The sequence below is a fragment of the Hordeum vulgare genome, chromosome 6H, assembly GCF_904849725.1.
Source record: "Hordeum vulgare subsp. vulgare chromosome 6H, MorexV3_pseudomolecules_assembly, whole genome shotgun sequence".
NCBI lineage: Eukaryota > Viridiplantae > Streptophyta > Magnoliopsida > Poales > Poaceae > Hordeum > Hordeum vulgare.
In genome coordinates this window covers 182,263,392-182,272,694 of record NC_058523.1, presented here as the reverse complement: position 1 = coordinate 182,272,694, position 9,303 = coordinate 182,263,392, and positions in this window count along the sequence as shown.

Sequence of the window (9,303 nt, the reverse complement as noted above, 5' to 3'; positions counted from 1 at the left end):
CATAGTTGCTACCATCATCTTTCAGCTTGTTTTTCTCTAGGAATGCGTTGAAATTGAGGTTGACGTTGGCCATCTACAATATTTATAAAGACAACTTTTAGACTAAGTTCATGACAATTAAGTTCATTTAATCAAATTAAGTATGAACTCCCACTTAAATTGACATCCCTCTAGTCATGTAAGTGTTACATGATCCATGTTGACTAACCCGTGTCCGATCATCACGTGAGACGGACTAGTCACCATGGTGAGCAACTTCATGCTGATCGTATTCAACCATACGAATCATGTTCGACCTTTCGGTCTCTTGTATTCGAGTTCGTGTCTGTACATGCTAAGCTCGTCGAGTCAACCTAGGTGTTTTGCGTGTGTAAATCTGGCTTACACCCGTTGTATGCGAATGTTAGAATCTATCACACCCGATCATCACGTGGTGCTTCGAGACAACGAACTTTCGCAACGGTGCACACTTAAGGGAATACGTTCTCGAAATTTTAAGAGGGATCATCTTATTATGCTACCGTCGTTCTAAGCAATAAGATGGACAACATGATAAACATCACAATGCAATCATATAGTGACATGATATGGCCATTATCATCTTCGCCCTTTCGATCTCCATCTTCAGGCATCACATGATCATCATCGTCACCGGCGTGACACCATGATCTCCATCATCATGATCTCCATCATCGTGTCTCCGTGAAGTCGTCTCGCCAAATACTACAATCACTACTACTATAGCTAATCGTTAGCAATGAAGTAAAAGTAGTAAGCACATGGCGTTGCATCTCATACAATAAATTAAGACAACTCCTATGGCTCCTGCCGGTTGTCATACTCATTGACATGAAAGTCGTGAAACCTATTACAATAACATGATCATCTCATACATCATACATGCAACATCACAACTTTGGCCATATCACATCCCATGTCAAACCCTGCAAAAACAAGTTAGACGTCCTCTAATTGTTGTTGCAAGTTTTACGTGGCTGATTTGGGTTTCTAGCAAGAACGCCTTCTTACCTACGTGACAGCCACAACGATGATATGCCAAAGCTATTTACTCTTCATAAGGACCCTTTTCATCAAATCCAATCCGAGTAGAGTAGGAGAGACAGACACCCGCTAGCCACCTTTATGCACGGTGTGCATGTCTGTCGGTGGAACCAGTCTCACGTAAGCGTACGTGTAAAGTCTGTCCGGGCCGCTTCATCCGACAATACCGCCGGAAAATAATAAGACTAGTAGCGGCAAGAAAATTGACAAATCATCGCCCACAACTTTTGTGTTCTACTCATGCATAGAATCTACGCATAGAAAACCTGGCTATGATACCACTGTTGGGTAACGTATCGTAAATTCAAAATTTTCCTACGCATATTCAGATCTTCCTATGGAGAGACTAGCAACGAGAGAGGGGTAAGAGCATCTTCATACCTTTGAAGATCGCTAAGAGAAAGCGTTGCTAGAACGCGGTTGATGGAGTCGTACTCGCAGCGATTCCGATCTAGTGCCGAACTATGGCACCTCCGCGTTCAACACACGTGCAGCCCGGTGACGTCTCACGCACCTTGATCCAGCAAGGAGGAGGGAGAGGTTGGGGAAAAACTGCAGCAGCACGACGGCGTGGTGTCGATGGAGAGATGAGGTCTACCGGCAGGGCTTCGCCAAGCACCGGCACAGAGAGGAGGAAGAAGGGCAGGGCTGCGCCGAGGTAGAGGGAAAAGTCTGTCTCCCGAGGGCCAAAACGCCTCTCTATTTATAGGAGGAGGGGAGGGGGGTGCGCCTCCCCTAGGGTTTCCACCTAGGTGGTGCGGCAGCCACCAGATGGGAGGGGGGCGGCGGCCAGGGCAGGGAAAGGGGGGCGCGCCCTAGGTGAGCCTTGGGCCTCCCCTGCGCCTAGGGTTTCCCCCTTCCCCCTTCTCTGGTGCGCATGGGCTGGGTGGGGGGTGCACCAGCCCACCTAGGGGCTGGTTCCCTTCCCCACTTAGCCCATCTAGCCTCCTGGGGCCGTTGCACCCCTTCGGTGGACCCCGGGGACACCTCCGGTGGTCCCGGTACGTTACCGGTGACGCCCGAAACACTTCCGGTGTCCAAAACCATCCGTCCTATATATCAATCTTTACCTCCGGACCATTTCGGAGCTCCTTGTGACTTCCGGGATCTCATCCGGGACTCCGAACAACTTTCGGTAACCTCGTATAACAATTCCCTATAACCCTAGCATCACCGAACCTTAAGTGTGTAGATCCTACGGGTTCGGGAGACAGGCAGACATGACCGAGACACCTCTCTGGCCAATAACCATCAGCGGAGTCTGGATACCCATGGTTGCTCCCACTTGCTCCACGATGATCTCATCGGATGAACCACGATGTCAAGGATTCAATGAATCCCGTATACGATTCCCTTCGTGTGTCGGTATAGAACTTGCCCCAGATTCGATCGTCGGTATACCAATACCTTGTTCAATCTCGTTACCGGTAAGTATCTTTACTCGTTCCGTAGCACGTCATCGTGTGACTAACTCCTTAGTCACATTGAGCTCATGATGATGTTCTATCGAGTGGGCCCAGAGATACCTCTCCGTCACACGGAGTGACAAATCCCGATCTCGATTCATACCAACCCAGCAGACACTTTCGGAGGTACCTGTAGTGCACCTTTATAGTCAGCCAGTTACGTTGTGACATTTGATACACCCAAAGCACTCCTACGGTATCCGGGAGTTGCACAATCTCATGGTCGAAGGAAAAGATCCTTGACATTAGAAAAGATTTAGCATACGAACAATACGATCTAGTGCTATGCTTAGGATTGGGTCTTGTCCATCACATCATTCTCCCAATGATGTGATCCCGTTATCAATGACATCTAATGCCCATGATCAGGAAACCATGATCATCTATTGACTAACGAGCTAGCCAACTAGAGGCTTGCTAGGGACACATTGTGATCTATTTATTCACACATGTATTATTGTTTCCTGTTAATACAATTATTGCATGAACAATAGATGATTATCATGAACAAGGAAATATGATAATAACCATTTTATTGTTGCCTCTAGGGCATATTTCCAACAATAGTCACCCAGTTACGTTGTGACGTTTGATACACCCAGAGCACTCCTACGGTATCTGGGAGTTGCTCAATCACACGGTCGAAGGAAAAGACACTTGACATTAGAAAAGCTTTAGCATACGAACAACACGATCTAGTGCTATGCTTAGGATTGGGTCTTGTCCATCACATCATTCTCCCAATGATGTGATCCCGTTATCAATGACATCTAATGTCCATGATCAGGAAACCATGATCATCTATTGATCAACGAGCTAGCCAACTAGAGGCTTGCTAGGGAAACATTGTGATCTATTTATTCACACATGTATTATTGTTTCCTGTTAATACAATTATAGCATGAACAATAGATGATTATCATGAACAAGGAAATATGATAATAACCATTTTATTAGTGCCTCTAGGGCATATTTCCAAACAGTCTCCCACTTGCACTAGAGTCAATAATCTAGTTACATTGTGATGTATCGAACACCCATAGCATTGTGGTGTTGATCATGTTTTGCTTGAGGAAGAGGTTTAGTCAATGGGTCTGCAATATTCAGATCCGTGTGCACTTCACAAATATCTATTACTCCTCTCTGGACCTGGTCCTGGATGGAGTTGTAGTGGCGTTGGATGTGCTTGGTCTTCCGGTGAAATCTGGGCTCCTTGGCTATGGCAATGGCTTCAGTGTTATCACAGAACAGTGTCGTCGGACCCGACGCGCTTGGAACCACTCCAAGGTTGGTGATGAGCTGCTTCATCCAAATCCCTTCATGAGCCGCTTCTGAAGCCGCTATGTACTCCGCTTCACATGTAGATGCTGCCACGACGTCTTGCTTGCTGCTGCACCAGCTCACTACCCCGCCATTCAAAACATACACGTATCCAGTCTGTGACTTAGAGTTATCTGGATCTGTGTCGAAGCTAGCATCAGCGTAACCCTTTACGATGAGTTCTTCGTCACCTCCATCAAAGAGAAACATCTCCTTAGTCCTTTTCAGGTACTTAAGGATATTCTTGACCGCTGTCTAGTGTTCCATACGGGGATCACTTTGGTACCTCCCTACCAAACATATGGCAATGGTTATATCAGGTCTGGTACACAGCATGGCATACATTAGAGAGCCTACGGCTGAAGTGTAGGGGACATTACTAATCTTCTCTCTATCTGCTGCCGTTGTCGGTGTCTGAGTCTTACTCAATCTCATACCTTGCAAAACTGGCAAGAACCCCTTCTTTGAGTTTTCCATATTGAACTTCTTCAATATCTTGTCAAGGTATGTACTTTTGCGAAAGACCTATGAGGCGTCTCGATCTATCTCTATATATCTTGATGCCTAATATGTATGCACCTTGTCCAAGGTCCTTCATTGAAAAACTCTTGATCAAATTGGCCTTTATGCTCTCCAATAACTCTATATTATTCCCCATCAATAATATGTCATCCACATATAGTATGAGGAAAGCTACAGAGCTCCCACTCACTTTCTTGTACAGACAGGCTTCTCCATAAACCTGTATGAACCCAGACGCTTTAATCACCTTATTAAAGTGAATGTTCCAACTCCGAGATGCTTGCACCAGCCCATAGATGGAGCGCTGGAGCTTGCATACCTTGTTAGCACTCTTAGGATCGACAAAACCTTTTGGTTGGATCATATACAACTCTTCCTTAAGATACCCGTTAAGGAACGTTGTTTTCACGTCCATTTGCCAAATTTCATAGTCATGAAAAGCGGCAATTGCTAACAAGATTCGGACTGACTTCAGCTTCACTACGGGAGAGAAAGTCTCCTCGTAGTCAACTCCTTGAATTTGTCGAAAACCCTTTGCGACATGTCGAGCTTTGTAAATGGTTACATTACCATTTGCGTCAGTCTTCTTCTTGAAGATCCATTTATTTTCTATGGCTCGCCGATCATCGGGAAAGTCCACTAAAGCCCATAATTTGTTCTCATACATGGATCCTATCTCGGATTTCATAGCCTCAAGCCATTTGTTGGAATTCGGGCCTGCCATTGCTTCTTCATAGTTCGAATGTCACCATTTTCTAACAACATGATTTCCATCACAGGGTTGCCAAACAACACCGGTGCGGGGCGTACCCTTGTGGACCTTCGCCGTTCAGTAACAACTTGCTCCGAAGCTTCATGATCATCATCATTAACTTCCTCTTTAGTTGGCGTAGGCACCACATGAACAATTTCCTGCGTTGTGCTACTCTCCAGTTCGAGAGGGGGTGTAATTACCTCATCAAGTTCTACTTTCCTCCAACTTACTTCTTTCGAGAGAAAGGATCCGTTCTTGGCAACAAAGGTTTTACCTTCGGATCTAAGATAGAAGGTATACCCAATAGTTTCCTTAGGGTATCCTATGAATACGCATTTCTCCGCTTTGGGTTCGAGCTTTTTTGGTTGACGTTTCTTCACATAAGCATCGCAGCCCCAAACTTTTAGAAACGACAGCTTAGGTTTCTTGCCAAACCATAGTTCATACGGCGTCATCTCAACGGATTTAGATGGTGCCCTATTTAAAGTGAATGCTGCAGTTTCCAATGCATATCACCAAAATGATAGCGGTAAGTCGGTAAGAGACATCATAGATCGTACCATATCTAATAATGTGCGATTACGAGGTTTAGACACTCCGTTATGTTGTGATGTGCCAGGCGGCGTCAGTTGTGAAACAATTCCACACTTCCTTAGGCGTGTGCCAAACTCGTGACTCGAATATGCTCCTCCATGATCAGATCGTAGACACTTTATTTTTCTGTCACGTTGATTCTCAACCTCATTCTGAAATTCCTTGAACTTTTCAAATGTTTCAGATTTGTGCTTCATCAAGTAGATATACCCATACCTACTCAAATCATCGGTGAGAGTGAGAACATAACGATAGCCACCGCGAGCTTCTACGTTCATTAGACCACACACATCAATATGTATTATTTCCAATAAGTTGGTTGCTCTCTCCATTCAAAGTCAAGAGACTCTAACATTCCATCGGTATGGAGTTTCTTCATGCGTTTAACACCGATATGACGAAGGCGGTAGTGCCACAAGTATGTGGGACTTTCATTATCAACTTTACATCTTTTGGTACTCACACTATGAATATGTGTAACATCACGATTGAGATTCATCAAGAATAAACCATTCACCAGCGGAGCATGACCATAAAACATATCACTCATATAAATAGAACAACCATTATTCTGTGACTTAAATGAGTAGCCGTCTCGCATTAAGCAAGACCATGATAAAATATTCATGCTCAAAGCTGGTACTAAATAACATGTACTAAAATATTCATGCTTAAAACTAATCCCGACGATAGATGTAGAGGCAGCGTGCCGACAGCGATCACATCGACCTTGGAGCCATTTCCGATGCGCATCGTCACCTCGTCCTTGGCCAGTCTCCGCTTATTCCGCAGTTCCTGCTTTGAGTTGCAAATGCGAGCAACATCACCGGTATCAAATATCCAGGAGTTACTACGAGCGTTGGTAAGGTACATATCAATAACAGGTATATCATATATACCTTTAATGTTGCCGGCCTTATTGTCCGCTAAGTACTTGGGGCAATTCTGCTTCAAGTGACCTTTTCCCTTGCAATAGAACCACTCAGTCTCAGGCTTAGGTCCATTATTTTTCTTCTTCCCGGCATTTGGCTTACCGGGTGCGGCAACGACTTTGCCGTCTTTCTTGAAGATCTTGTTACCCTTGCCCTTCTTGAAGCTGGTGGTCTTATTTACCATATACACTTGATGCTCTTTCTTGATTTCTACTTCTGCAGACTTGAGCATCGAGTACAACTCAGGAATGGTCTTCTCCATCCCTTGCATGTTGTAGTTAAGCACAAAGCCTTTGTAGCTTGGTGGGAGAGACTGGAGGATTCTGTCAATTATAGCATCATCCGAAAGTTCGACTCCAAGCGAAGTCAAACGACCGTGTAACCCAGACATTTTCAGTATGTGCTCACTGACATAACTGTTCTCCTCCATCTTACAGCTAAAGAACTTGTCGGAGACTTCATATCTCTAGAAACGGGAACGAGCTTGACATGATATGCCCCGTGTTGCTCAAAACGCCTTTGGAGCCTCGTTTCTAAACTGTATAACATGCTACACCTAACTAGAGAGTAGTCATCACTCCGCGTATGCCAGACATTCAGAATGTCCTGGGCTGCTGCGCGAGCGGGAGGGTCACCTAGCGGCGCATCAAGGACATAAGCCTTTTTAGCTGGTTCGAGGATGAGCTTCAAGTTACGGACCCAGTCCGCATAGTTGCTACCTTCATCTTTTAGCTTGTTTTTCTCTAGGAATGCGCTGAAATTGAGGTTGATAGGTGCGTTGGCCATTGGATCTACAATATTTGTAAAGACAACTTTCTGACTAAGTTCATGAAAATTAAGTTCATTTAATAAAATTAAGTATGAACTCCCACTTAAATCAACATCCCTCTAGTCATCTAAGTGATACATGATCCATGTCGACTAACCCGTGTCCGATCATCACGTGAGACGGACTAGTCGTAATGGTGAGCAACTTCATGCTGATCGTATTCAACCATACGACTCTTGTTCGACCTTTCGGTCTCTTGTATTTGAGGTCATGTCTGCACATGCTAAGCTCGTCGAGTCAACCTAAGTGTTTCGTGTGTATAAATCTGGCTTACACCCTTGTATGCGAACGTTAGAATCTATCACACCCGATCATCACGTGGTGCTTCGAGACAACGATCCTTCGCAACGGTGCACCCTTAGGGGAATACTTTCTCGGAATTTTATGAGGGATCATATTATTATGCTACTGTCGTTCCAAGCAATAAGATGAAAAACATGATAAACATCACATGCAATCATATAGTGACATGATATGGCCATTATCATCTTGGCTCCTTCGATCTCCTTCTTCAGGCATTGCATGATCATCATTGTCACCGGCGTGACACCATGATCTCCATCATCATGATCTCCATCATCGTGTCTCCGTGAAGTCATCACGTCAACTACTACTACCACTACTACTATAGCTAACCGTTAGCAATGAAATAAAAGTAGTAAACACATGGTGTTGCATCTCATACAATAAATTAAGACAACTCCTATGGCTCCTGCCGGTTGTCATACTCATCGGCATGCAATTCGTGAATCCTATTACAATAACATGATCGTCATACATCATACATGTAACATCACAACTTTGGCCATATCACATCACATGTCAAACCCTGCAAAAACAAGTTAGACGTCCTCTAATTGTTGTTGCAAGTTTTACGTGGCTGATTTGGGTTTCTAGCAAGAACGCCTTATTACCTACGTGAAAGCCACAACGATGATATGAAAAATCTATTTACCCTTCATAAGGACCCTTTTCATCAAATCCAATCCAACTAGAGTGGCACAGACAGACACCCGCTAGCCACCTTTATTCACGGTGTGCATGTTGGCCGGTGGAACCTGTCTCACGTAAGAGTACGTATAAGGTCGGTCCGGGCCGCTTCATCCCAAAATACCAATGGAAAAGAATAAGACTAGTAGCGGCAAGCAATTGACAAAATCAGCGCCCACAACCTTTTGTGTTCTACTCGTGCATAGAATCTACAGATAGAAAACCTGGCTCTCACGCCACTATTGGGTAACGTAGCATAAATTCAAAATTTTCCTACGCCATATTCAGATCTTCTTATGGAGAGACCAGCAACGAGAGAGGGGTGAGTGCATATTCATACCTTTGAAGATCAGCGTGGTGTCAATGGAGAGACGAGGTCTCTCGGCAGGGCTTCGCCAAGCACCGTGGGAGAGGAGGAAGAAGAAGAGGAGGGCTGCGCCGAGAGAGAGATCGAAAACCGTGTCCCCAAAGGCGAAAAACCCCACTATATATAAGTCGAAGGGAGGGGTGGCGCCCCCTTTAGGGTTTCCTCCTTGAGGGGGGGCGGCAGCCCTAGATGGGTGAGGGGTGACGGCCAGGGAGGAGAGAGGGTGGCGCACCTCTAGGTGGGCCTTAGGCCCACCAGCGCCTAGGGTTTCCCCTCCCTCCCTCTCTGGTGCACCTGGCCTGAGTGTGGGGGGGGGGGGGGGCGCACCAGCCCACTTAGGGGATGGTTCCCTCCCGCACTTCGCCCATGTAGCCTTCCGAGGCTTGTGGACCCTCCCGGTGGGCCTCCGGAACCCTTCCGGTGGTCCCGACACTTTGCCGATGGTGCCCGAAACATTTCCGACGTCC